Source organism: Lepus europaeus, chromosome Y (assembly GCF_033115175.1).
Source record: "Lepus europaeus isolate LE1 chromosome Y, mLepTim1.pri, whole genome shotgun sequence".
Classification (NCBI taxonomy): domain Eukaryota; kingdom Metazoa; phylum Chordata; class Mammalia; order Lagomorpha; family Leporidae; genus Lepus; species Lepus europaeus.
Genome location: NC_084851.1, coordinates 27,113,385 through 27,127,158, shown reverse-complemented (window position 1 = coordinate 27,127,158; position 13,774 = coordinate 27,113,385). Strand labels below are relative to the sequence as shown.

General features: G+C 38.1%; 1 pseudogene; it reads right to left on the bottom strand.

Annotated features, from left to right (window-relative positions):
• Window positions 1-1,027: 1,027 nt before the first annotated feature.
• Window positions 1,028-1,520, bottom strand: LOC133754225 (translationally-controlled tumor protein-like; annotated as a pseudogene).
• Window positions 1,521-13,774: the final 12,254 nt, after the last annotated feature.

Below are 13,774 nucleotides of genomic sequence, written 5' to 3'. Positions count from 1 at the left end.
TAATTGAATATGCAAACTGACTCATTTTATCAATGAACACAATTAACCTACTCCCCATGATTGGTTTATCAAAAATTCTGCATTATTTTAATATTGTCAATGTCACAGGTCAAGTTGATAATAAGTATGGTAAAACTTATAGTGAAGACAGCATTGTTAACATAATAAAATAGTAAATTATATCATATATACTTATATTCTTAAATCTACAGGGACTATACACATCACTGTACATTCACTAGTCAAATATTCCTAAAGTTACCACTCATAATATAACAATATTTTAATAATTTATATTTTCATAAAGATAAGAGAAGATGCTTTATCAAAATTATGTTTCTTGAGGAAACCATTGTGGTGCAGAGAGTTAAGCTGATGCTGGGACATTTTCATTCATCCTTTATCAGTGTGTTGGTTCATGTCTTATATACATGCTTCTGATCCCTTTGCCTCCTGCTTCTGGTGCAACTAGGCAGCAGCAGATAATGGCTCCAGTACCTGGGTTCCTGGCACACAAATGAGAGACTGGAATGGAGTTCCTCACTCCTATCTTTGCTAGTTTTCTTGGGCATCTCTGGGAGTGACCAGTGAATGGGAGATGCTGGCTCTCTCACTACCTCTGTGTGTGTGGGTGTGTCTGTATTTTTGACTTTTGAGTAAATATTTTTTAAAACATACTTTGTGTATCAAGTAGCCCTTGAGTTTATATAGATGGCATCTTTTTGTCATACTGCTTCTGTTTTATGTACATGCCTAATCTAAGCCCAAAGATTTCATCATTAGCCTTTTGGTCCCTAGTCTATTTATCTATATTATTTGAGTTTAAATGCATATAATTTTTAAACAACCTACAAGACAATTTTTCCCTTAAAAACAATGCCTTCATTCCAAGTAAATCATGGCCAAAATAAATGAAGGTCTCGAGATAACATCAATCCCATTTCCTGTAAATCCTGGTGTTGTGTGGATAACAAGCAGTAACCAGTTATGATGAGCAGTGATAGATCCAAAGCAGTTGCCAATTTTGTTAACATTTTTCCATTTCTAGACCACTCTTAAAGAAAATCATAAATGGGGTCATTCCATCCTCATGGTAGTACCAGCAGAGCAACCATGCCAACTGGATTCATGTTTTTACCCAAATAGAACTGGTAGTTTTTGAAATTAGCAAGGATGTGTTTGATTTATTGTGCATCCTCTATCATACAAGGTTTTACCCTTTCCAGTCTCTGTTCTTCAAGCTTGCCTTTGATTCTAGGTAATCTTTAATATGCTTCTTGAAGGATTCTTTTGTGAATCTGGTTTCCTGAAGGTGATGATTCATGACAACATCAACACCAGTGATTACTGTGCTTTCAGTACCTTTGCCCTAAGGGCCTTCAGAAGAGGCATTTACAAAAGGAAGGAATCATCATTGTTACTCTCTGCCCACTGGCCATTTTCCCCTCCACCTCCAGGCACATCTTGCAAATGCTATAGAACATCTCATCGTCACTGATGAGGTCCCAGTAGATAAGCATGATGCCACCTGGAAGAAGAAGACAGCGGTGCTAGCTTTCCAGGAGCCTGAAGCTCTGGGTGAGTGTGTTGCAGCCAGAACAGCCATCAGGGTTAGTGGGGAGAGGGCCAAAAAGTCCAGGTTCATTTAATTGTGGTGTTTTCCTAACCATGATCCAAAATGAAGTGAATATTTTGACATATAAGATGAAAGGCAGGATAAAGAAGGTGAATGTTGCACACACTTTCTGTCTTCTTAAAAATCTCAGAGGCTTTATAGAAAGAATTTGGGAGGATTCCCTCTTTTTTGATTGTTTTGAATAGTTTGAGAAGAATTGGACTTAGTTCTCTAAATGTCTGGTAGAACTCAGCAGTGAATCCATCTGGTCCTGGGCTTTTCTTTGTTGGGAGGGCCTTTATTACTGTTTCAATTTCTGTCTCAGTTATGGGTCTGTTTAGCTTTCCTATGTCTTCCTGGCTCAATTTAGGTAGGTTGTATGTGTCCAAGAATCTGTCCATTTCTGATAGATTTCCCTGTTTGCTGGCATACAAGTCCTTGTAGTGATTTCTGATGATTCTTTTTATTTCTGTGGTGTCTGTTGTTACGTTTCCTTTTTCATCTCTGATCCTATTGATTTGGATCTTTTCTCTTCTTTTTTTAGTTAGTTGGGCCAAATGGGTTTCAATTTTGTTTATTTTTTCAAAAAACCAGCTCCTTGTTTGGCTAATTTTTTGTAATTTTTTTTTATTTAATCCTGTTGATTTCTTCTCTGATTTTAATTATTTCTCTTCTCCTACTGGGTTTGGGTTTGGTTTGCTGCAGATTTTCTAGATCCTTGAGATGACTTGAAAGCTCATCTATTTGGTGCCTTTCCAATTTCTTAATGTAGGCACCTTTTGATATAAACTTTCCTCTTAACACTGCTTTTGTTGTATCCCAGAGGTTTTGGTATATTGTGCTTTTATCCTCATTTACTTCCAGAAAATTTTTGATTTCTCTTTTAATTTCTTCTATGACCCATTGTTCATTCAGGAGCATGTTTTTCAATCTCCATGTGTTTGCACGTGTTCTAGGGATTCCCGAGTTGCTAATTTCCAACTTCATTCCTTTGTGGTCTGAGAAGCTGCATGGTATGATTATAATTTTTTTGAATTTGCTGAGACTTGCTTTATGGCCTAGTATGTGGTCAATCCTAGAGAAGGTTCCATGTACTGCTGAGAAGAATGTAAAGTCCTTAGATGTAGGATGAAATGTTCTGTAGATATCTGTTAGATCCATTTGGGCTATAGTGTCATTTAAAGCTACTGTCTCCTTGTTGATCTTCTGTCCTGTTGATCTGTCTATCTCTGAGAGTGAAGTATTGAAGTCCCCCCGTACTATTGTATTGGGGTCTAAGTCTCCCTTTAAGTCCCTTAACAAGTCTTTTAAATAAGCTGGTGCAATGTAATTAGGTGCATATACATTGATAATCGTTATATCTTCCTGTTGAATGGATCCCTTAATCATTACATAGTGCCCCTCTTTGTCTCTCCTAACAGTTTTTGTGGTAAAGTTTATGTTGTCCGATATTAAGATGGCTACACCCACACTTTTTTCATTTCTGTTGGCATGGTATATATTTTTCCAGCCTTTCACTGTCAGTCTGTATGCATCATTGTTGGAAAGATGAGTTTCTTGTAAGCAGCAAAAAGATGGGTTTTGTTCTTTAACCCAATTAGCCAATCAGTGTCTTTTAATTGGACAGTTCAAGCCATTAACATTAAATGTGACTATTGAGACGGAGTAACTTTGCCCTGTCATTTGCCAAAGATTTTTTCTAATATATGGTTTGAGACTCCTGTGATCTTTTGCAGTGAGCTTTCCTTCCTTTACCTTCTTTCATATTGATGACCATGTTTCTGTGTTTCTGTATGTAATACATCTTTTAGCATCTTTTGCAGGGCTGGACGAGTGGCAACAAATTCTTTCAGTTTCTGTTTGCTGTGAAAGGTCTTTATTTCACCTTCCTTTGCAAATGAGAGCTTTGCAGGATATAATATTCTGGGCTGGCAGTTTTTCTCTCTTAGCACCTGGGCTATGTCTCGCCATTATCTCCTAGCTTGTAGGGTTTCTGCTGAGAAGTCTGCTGTGAGTCTAATTGGAGATCCTCTGAGAGTAATCTGACATTTCTCTCTTGCACCTTTTAGAATCTTTTCTTTATGTTTCACTGTGGTGAGTTTGATTACAACGTGTCGTGGTGAGGATCTCTTTTGGTCATGTTTATTAGGGGTTCTAAGAGCTTCCTGTACCAAGATGACTCTGTCCTTCTTCAAACCTGGGAAATTTTCTGCTAGTATCTCACTAAAAAGGCCTTCTAATCCTTTCTCCCTCTCCATGCCTTCAGGAACTCCTAGAAACCGAATGTTGGGTTTTTTGATAGTATCCTGTAGATTCCTGACAGTATTTTTTAGATTTCTGATTTCTTCTTCTTTTCTTTGGTTTGCCTGTTTCCTTTCCTGTTCTCTGTCTTCTAAGTCTGATATTCTCTCTTCTGCTTCACCCATTCTGTTTTTAAGGCTCTCTAATGTGTTTGTCATTTGATCTATTGAGTTCTTCATTTCATTATGATTTCTCATCACTATCACAGTCTTGTTCTACTAGTTGTTTCATTTCATTTTGATTCCTCCTTAATATTTCATTTTCACAAGAGAGATTGTCTATCTTATCCATTTAGGATTTCTGTAGTTCAATAATTTGTTTTTGAGAACTTCTTAATGCTTTTATCCATATTTAGAGATCTGCTTCTTGCATTTCTTCTATCTCTTCATCTTCATAATCTTGCTTTGGTGTGTCTTGTTCATTTGGAGGCATCATAGTGTCTTCCTTGCTCTTGTTACCTCAGCTTCTACATTTGTTGTTTGGCATGTTGGAGATAATTTATGTTTTTTTTTTTTTTGCTGTGGTGTTTTTTTCTCGTTATACTATGCCTCTAAGTGGGCTGTCTGCTTTGATGGATCCTTAGTGGCTGTGATGGGTGTGGCCAGAGAGCTCCGCTTGATTCTTCAGGTTTAAGGCTGTGCAAAAAGCAACTCACCCAGATTGTTCACTCTCTTGCTCCTTACTGGATCTCTCTCTCTCTCTCTCTCTCTCTCTCTCTCTCTCTCTCTCTCTCTTTCTCTCTCTCTCTCTCTCTCTCTCTTTTTGACTCAGTTGGGAAGTAATCCCGAATGGCTGAGTGAAATTGAGGGTAGTTGAAATCTGGCCTCTGTGAGTATTCTTTGATCTACCCCTGGGACCACACAAAGAGTTTATGCAGCTCTCAATGTGTTCTCAAGATTCACCAAATTCCGAAATTACTGAGTTTGTGGCTGCACTTTAGAAATGTAAAATGGCTCCTGCTCTTTGTTTTGCTCCTTGAGTGAGAAGAGAGGCCTCTGCTTCCCCCCCCCCCAATGTCTCGGGTTTCTGCTGTCTTTGTCTTACCTCCCTCCCATTCCTGCACTGGCCAGATTCTTTGGCTCCTCTCCTGCGGTTGAGTTTCCATGCAGTGGGCTCCCTGTAGGTCCTCTGTGTCACATCCACTAGATCCGGAAGTGTTTCCTCTGCAGTTCTTTTCTTGAGACTTTTCCTGAGGCTACAGTAATTCCACTTTTATGAAACTTTATTTTCCCAAACTATGGCGCACGTCCTCACTATCCACCTTCTTGGCTCCTCCTTTCAGCATCACCTTAATTCCTAAGCCGGAAAAAGGTGCAGCATTGAAAGAGAATTACAGAACAATATCCCTGTTGAACATAGATGCAAAAATACTCAATAAAATTCTGGCCAGTAGAATACAACAGCACATCAGAAAGATCATCCACCCAGACCAAGTGGGATTTATCCCTGGTATGCAGGGAGGGTTCAACATTCGCAAAACAATCAATGTAATACACTACATTAACTGACTGCAGAAAAAAAAAGCATATGATTCTCTCAATAGACACTGAGAAAGCATTTGATAAAATACAACACCCTTTCATGATGAAAACTCTAAGCAAACTGGGTATGGAAGGAACATTCCTCAATACAATCAAGCAATATATGAAAAGACCACGGCCAACATCCTATTCAATGGGGAAAAGTTGGAAGCATTTCCGCTGAGATCTGGTACCCAACTGGGATGCCCACTTTCAACACTGCTCTTCAACATAGTTCTGGAAGTTCTAGCCAGAGCTATTTGACAAGAAAAAGAAGTTAAATGGATACAAATTGGGAAGGAATAACTCAAACTATCACTCTTTGCAGATGATATGGTTCTTTATTTAGGGGACCCAAAAAACTCTACGAAGAGACTACTGGAACTCATAGAAGAGTTTGGCAAAGTATCAGGATATAAAATCAATGCACAAAAATCAACAGCCTTTGTATACACAGGCAATGCCACAGCTGAGGAAGAACTTCTAAGATCAATCCCATTCACAATAGCTACAAAAACAATGAAATACCTTGGAATAAACTTAACCAAGGATGTTAAAGATCTCTACGATGAAAACTACAAAACCTTAAAGAAAGAAATAGAAGAGGATACCAAAAGATGGAGAAATCTCCATGCTCATGGATTGGAAGAATCAATATCATAAAAACGTCTATTCTCCCAAAAGCAATTTATACTTTCAATGCAATACCAATCAAGATACCAAAGACCTTCTTCTCAGATCTGGAAAAAATGATGCTGAAATTCATATGGAGAAACAGAAGACCTTGAATAGCCAAAGCAATCTTGTACAACAAAAACAAAGCCAGAGGCATCACAATACCAGATTTCAGGACATACTACAGGGCAGTTGGTATCAAAACAGCATGGTACTGGTACAGAAACAGATGGATAGACCAATGGAACAGAATAGAAACACCAGAAATCAATCCAAACATCTACAGCCAACTTATATTTAAACAAAGATCCAAATCTGATCCCTGGAATAAGGACAGCCTATTCAATAAATGGTGCTGGGAAAATTGGATTTCCACATGCAGAAGCTTGAAGCAAGACCCATACCTATCACCTTACACAAAAATTGACTCAACATGGAATAAAGACTTAAATCTATGACCTGAAACCATCAAATTATTAGAGAGCATTGGAGAAACCCTGCAAGATATAGGTACAGGCAAAGACTTCTTGGAAAAGACTCCGGGAGCACAGGCAGTCAAAACCAAAATTAACATTTGGGATTGCATCAAATTGAGAAGTTTCTGTACTTCAAAAGAAACAGTCAGGAAAGTGAAGAGGCAACCAACAGAATGGGAAAAAATATTCGCAAACTATACTACAGATAAAGGGTTGATAACCAGAATCTATAAAGAAATCAAGAAAATCCACAACAACAAAACAAACAACCCACTTAAGAGATGGGCCAAGGACCTCAAGAGACATTTTTCGAAAGAGTAAATCCAAATGGCCAAAGGACACATGAAAAAATGTTCAAGATCACTAGAAATCAGGGAAATGCAAATCAAAACCACAATGAGGTTTCACCTCACCCGGGTGAGAAGGGCTCACATTCAGAAATCTACCAACAACAGATGCTGGAGAGGATGTGGGGAAAAAGGGACACTAACCCACTGCTGGTGGGAATGCAAACTGGTTAAGCCACTATGGAAGTCAGTCTGGAGATTCCTCAGAAACCTGAACATAACCCTACCATTCAACCCAGCCATCCCACTCCTTGGAATTTACCCAAAGGAAATTAATTTGGCTAATAAAAAAGCCATCTGCACATTAATGTTTATTGCAGCTCAATTCACAATAGCTAAGACGTGGAACCAACCCAAATGCCCATCAACAGTAGACTGGATAAAGAAATTATGGGACATGTACTCCATAGAATACTATACAGCAGTAAGAAACAATGAAACCCGGTCATTTGCAGCAAGATGGAGCAATCTGGAAAACATCATGCTGAGTGAATTAAGCCAGTCCTAAAGAGGCAAATTTCATTTGTTTTCCCTAATCGGTGACAACTGAGCACCAATGGGGAAACTGTTCAGTGAAATGGACACTATAAGAAACAGTGACCTGATCAGCTTTTGTCCTGACTCTAGATGTACAATGTAATATTTTATCCTTTGTAGTATTTGTTGTTATTGTTGTTGTTGTAGTTCTAGTACTTGTGGTTGAACTCTGTAATTAACACACAATTATTCTTAGGTGTTTAAATTTTAACTGAAAAGTGATCCCTGTTAAATTTAAGAGTGGATAAAGAGACGGAGGAGATATACAATTTGGGACATGCACAATCTGACTTGCCATAAATGATGGAGTTAGAAATGTACCAGGGGATTCCGATACAATCCCATCAAGCTGGCATGTACCAATGCCATCTCACTATTCCAAGTGAATAATTTCAGTTCACAACCAATGGCTCTGATAGGTCTAAGAATCAAAGGGATCACACAAACAAGACAAGTGTCTGCTAATACTAACTGATAGAATCAAAAAGGGATAGAAAGATCCAACATGGGAAATGAGATACACAGCAGACTCATAGAATGGCAGGTGTCCTAAACAACACTCTGGCCTCAGAATCAGCTCTTAAGGCATTCGGATCTGGCGGAAGAGCCCATGAGATTATTGTAGGCATGGAAAGCCAAGACACCATGGAAAAGAAAAAAAAAGAAGAAGACCTAAATGAAAAAACTCTGTGACTGAGATCCCAGTGGAAAGAATGGGGCCATCAAAAAGGAAGTACCTTTCTCTGAAGGGAGGAGATAACTTCCACTTTGACTATGACCCTATCAGAATAAGATCAAAGTCAGCGAACTCTAAAGGCTTCCATAGCCATGGCAACTCATGACTAGAGCCTAGGGAGATTACTGACGCCATGAAAGGGATTGTCAAATTGTTAAGTCAGTAACAGGAGTCACTGTGTACTTACATCCCATTTGGGATCTGTCTTTAATGTGTTATCTATTGTGCAGTGATGCTATAACTAGTACTGAAACAGTATTTTTACACTTTGTGTTTCTGCGTGGGTGCAAACTGATGTGATCTTTACTAATTATATACTGAATTGATCTTCTGTATATAAAGATAATTGGAAATGAAAAAAAAAACAAACCTGGTGTTAAATTGGAAATGGCATAGAAAATTAATTAATTTTTTTAAAAAAATATTATGTAGGATCTCTGTCTTTAATGTGCTGTACACTCTTATTTAATGCTATAACTACTACTCCAACAGTATTTTTTTTTCACTATGTGTTGCTATATGGCAGCAAACTGTTGAAATCATTACCTAATATATAGTAAGCTGATCTTCTGTATATAAAGAGAATTGAAAATGAATCATGATGTGATTGGAAGGGGAGAGGGAGTGCTAAAGGGAAGGGTTGTTGGTGGGAGGGAATTTTTAGGAGGGGGAAGCCATTGTAACCCATAAGCTGTACTTTGGAAATTTATATTCATCAAATAAAAGTTTAATTTAAAAAAAAATTAAGAGTGGGAATGTGAAAGGGAGGAGGAGGAAATGTTAGGGCATGGGTGGGAGGGAGGAAGGGGGGAATGTCACTATGTTCCTAAATTTGTGTATATTAAATACATAAAACTTGTGTAACTTAAATAAAAATTTTTAAAAGAAAAAAAATGCTCAGAGGCTTCACTCTCAGCTCCAGTAATCTCAGATTTTTAGTTCTTTCAGTGAGAACTGTGCTGTACATTGATATGTTTAAGTATTTACTTTGTTTAAAAGGACCCAAATCTTCTTTACACCCTAACCAAACTGTAAGTGACCATCTTCAAACACCTCTATTTCCTATCTTACATGTTGACAACATATTATTGTACCTTCAGCGATCCTTCCATGATGCCACTGCCAGATTATTCACATAAAATACAGGATACAAAACTAGCTTTAAAATATAAACAAATAGTATGATATTTTGGAGTACACATATATGTTGTGGACAACTATCAGTTGTTAGATACAGGGAATTAATGTGCATTTTCAAAAGCAATTATCTAAATGAGTATATTTCATCTATTATCACTCATCCACAGTAGCTATGTTTTTTTTTTCTCACCCAAACTGTATGTTATCAAGAGACTCATTAGAAACAAATAAGAATTGATTATCTGTTAGAGCAAGTTTGTTTCAGTGCATGGTGGGCATTTACCAAATGAAGGAAATGAGGTAGGGATAATCAGCCAAATATCACTGTGGCAGGAGAATAAAATATTGAAATCCTTATACTTTCTTTCATGTAATTATGTTATCTCTTTCACCAAACATCTCATAATATATGAATAGGACAATATAATTTATATATGTGTGTATATACTAAAATAATTTTACCAATATCATACACTGCTTAAATATATAATTGAATTGATTATGATCCTTGAAATGTGGAGATAGTTAATCTTCTAGTCAATATGGTCCTGGTAATTTTTCTGGTTCCATGGGTACAGATACACATTTATGGAAAATCAATTATTCAGTTATGATTCATAGTGCTTTTGCTTTAGTAGATTATGCCTTTGAAGCAAATTCAACAATGACTTTACCAACTCTTCCATGTGCCTTTCATTAACTCATGCATGTCCCGTGGTTGTAGAGGAATTTTTCTACTTCTTCCATTCATTTATGAGATCGAGCCATTTTGCACCAGGCCTATGTATGTAGAGCATTTAAAAATATTTACAGAAAAATGCAATTGTTTATCTTGTTGCAAACATGTTTGAAATTCACAAATATAGGAGTCTTCAAAAGGTTCAGAATATGGATGTAGTGAAAAATTTCATTTGTTACAGACAATGCAGAAATCTTACTACCAAAAATCTGTACAAAATATTTAGGGTTCCTTAAAAATAAGTGGGTAAAATAAAAATGATATTTGTGATAACTTTCATGACAAAAGAAAGAACACTGGTAATGTAAGATCTGTTTTTGTTTTACAGGTATCTAAAATGTTTCCTATATGCTGTTAATATGAAAAAAGTTCCCACTTATGCTATCATTAAAAATATGTATTTTTAGGCTGGCGCCATGACTCACTAGGCTAATCCTCCACCTTGCGGCACCGGCACATCGGGTTCTAGTCCCGGTCGGGGCACCGGATTCTGTCCCGGTTGCCCCTCTTCCAGGCCAGCTCTCTGCTGTGGCCAGGGAGTGCAGTGGAGGATGGCCCAAGTGCTTGGGTCCTGTACCCCCTGGGAGACCAGGATAAGCCCCTGGATCCTGCCATTGGATCAGCGCGGTTCGCCGGCCGCAGCGTGCCAACCGCAGTGGGCATTGGAGGGTGAACCAATGACAAAAGGAAGACCTTACTCTCTGTCTCTCTCTCTCTCACTGTCCACTCTGCCTGTCAATTTTTTTTTTATTTTTAACTTTTATTTAATGAATATAAATTTCCAGTGTACAGCTTATGGATTACAATGGCTTCCCCCTCCCATAACTTCCCTCCCACCCACAACCCTCCCCTGTCCATCTCCCTCTCCCTTCCATTTGCATCAAGATTCATTTTCAATTCTCTTTATATACAGAAGATCAATTTAGTATAAAGATTGCAACAGTTTGCACCCACATAGAAACACAAAGTGAAACATACTGTTTCAGTACTAGTAATAGCATTAAATCAAAATGTACAGCATATTAAGGACAGAGATCCCACAAGAGGAGCAAGCACACAGTGGCTCCTGTTGTTGACCAGACAAATTACACTCTAGTTTATGGCGCCAGTAAGCACCCTAGGCTGTCGTCATGAGTTGCCAAAGCTATGGAAGCCTTCCAAGTTTGCCGACTCTGATCATATTTAGACAAGGTCATAAAAGACAGAGTGAGGATAGTAACCAATGATCCTAAGAGTGGCATTTACCAGTTTGAACAATTATACAGCATGAAGTGGGGAAGAGGACCATGAGTACACACAGGTTAGGAGTAGAGCCATTGGTGGTAGAGTAGAGGTTATGATTACAAAGTAATGAGGCCAAAGTGCGCTAGACAGGGTCTAGAACAAAGGACAGAGTCATTATTAGAGGAGCTAAGAAAGGTGCTGTCTAAGCTACAATGAAGTTTTCTGATTGAGAGGCAAATAGAACCTGATAGAAGGGGCTTGATAATAATCTGGTGGGCTTTAGGCCTTGTAAGTTAAGAGGCCCAGACCTATCTATCTCTTCACATGGGGTATATCCTAAGGGAGGTATGAACCTCCTAGGGGAAGGCACTCTGCTGACTTTCATTACTTGGCTGGCCTAGGAGGAGAGCTGGCCAGGTAAGGCCCTTTGACTCAAGGCCAGGTCCATTTCCAGTGATCCAACTCTTGGCAGAGCTGCCAGGGCTCTTCACAAGCTGACTTCTGCTGAAGCCCAGGCTTACCACATTGAAAGCCACTGCAGTGGACTGGCCCGTTGCATCTCCTTGAGGGCAGATCACTGTATAGATCAGCCATTAATAGGCCTGCCACCCATTGCTTCTGATGCCTAGCTTTCTTTTCCTCCTGGTTTGTGTTAAAGCAGACCAGAGGATGCAAGTCAAGGGAGTGCCCGTGTCCCATCTCTAATCTTCGGTGGCCTGAACTACAAGTCTATAGTCACAGGCATGTTCTGTAGTAGTTTTTCTAAGGTAGACAATGCCCATGAGGAAAATTATATTCTCACTTAAAAACTTTTTTCCCTTTGGTCTGAAAGGGAGGTTTTATCTACTTACTGTTTACTTCGCTGATGGCAAAGTAAATCTAGCTATGAGATTATTATTTAAGCTCTTATTTTGGCAATGCTATTACAGAAAAATGTTAGCCATCTCTTTTATAGGGTCTAAAGATTAAATTGTGCTTCCTACAGATTCCTTCATAATAGTGGCTGGAAAAAGTCCCTAGGAACCTATAGGAGGACAGCTAAACACAGAACCAACAACGCTTTTGTTTCATGAGCAGCAAATCATATATAACTGTGGATGATAAAAGACTTTAAGTCGCCATGTTTAAAATTATAAACTCATCAACCAACAAGAGGCACTTGCTTACTTCACAGTATTTTTGAAAGCACCTATAGGATTTTACAAGTATTTAATCCTTTAGGCCTCTGGGGCTTTCTCATTAAGATAACTGTCATGTCTAGTAACACAAAATCATTAGAATTTTTAGTTCTCAAATATTTGTATTAATAGCATTTTCCATTATAGAAACTTAAAATCTGGTACCACATCACATCTTGACAGTCCTTCTAATATAATCCAAATAGCCTGATTAGTTGGTGTCTCTATAAGATGAGAGACATAGGTCCTTCAATTTTTCCAGTTGGGCCCAAACTGGAAAAACCAAAGTCCAGGATTTACTGGCAATTTTAGAGTCCAGATTGTTTGGAACTTTGATTTTTTGAATGCCTGTCAAGAATGCCAAGAAGGCTCAAAATCCAAAATATCTGGTTGAAATAAGATTCCTTAAAATCATGACATAACATAGACTAAATCTGATCATTGTTACAAGGTGATTATTCAAATCTTTGAAAATAAGCACATATTTAAATAACTCATACCTCTTAACAAAAATTCAGCTGTTTTTGAACAATTAGAATTTAACAGACATCAAGAGAACATAATAGATTACTTTAACACATTGCTTTAACAGAGCATCAGAGTTTAACTCTATGTCAAAGAGAAGTTGAGCTTCCTGTGATCTTTTGCTGTGAGGTTTCCTTCCTTTACCTTCTTTCATATTGGTGACCATGTTTCATGTTTCAGTGTTTCTGTGTGTAACACATCTTTAAGCATCCTTTGCAGGGCAGGATGAGTGGCAACAAATTCTTTCAGTTTCTGTTTGCTATGAAAAGTCTTAATTTCACCTTCATTCACAAATGAGAGCTTTGCAGGATATAATATTCTGGGCTGGCAGTTTTTCTCTCTTAGTACCTGGGCTATGTCTCGCCATTCCCTTCTAGCTTGTAGGGTTTCTGCTGAGAAGTCTGCTCTGAGTCTAATTGGAGATCCTCTGAGAATAATCTGACATTTCTCTCTTGCATCTTTTAGAATCTTTTCTTTATGTTTCACTGTGGTGAGTTTGATTACAACGTGTCGTGGTGAGGATCTCTTTTGGTCATGTTTATCAGGGGTTCTGTAAGCTTCCTGTACTAAGATGCCTCTGTCCTTCTTCAAACCTAGGAAGTTTTCTGCTAGTATCTCACTAAAAAGGCCTTCTAATCCTTTCTCCCTCTCCATGCCTTCAGGAACTCCTAGAACCCGAATGTTAGGTTTTTTAATAGTATCCTGTAGATTCCCGACAATATTTTTTAGATTTCTAATTTCTTCTTCTTTTCTTTGGTTTG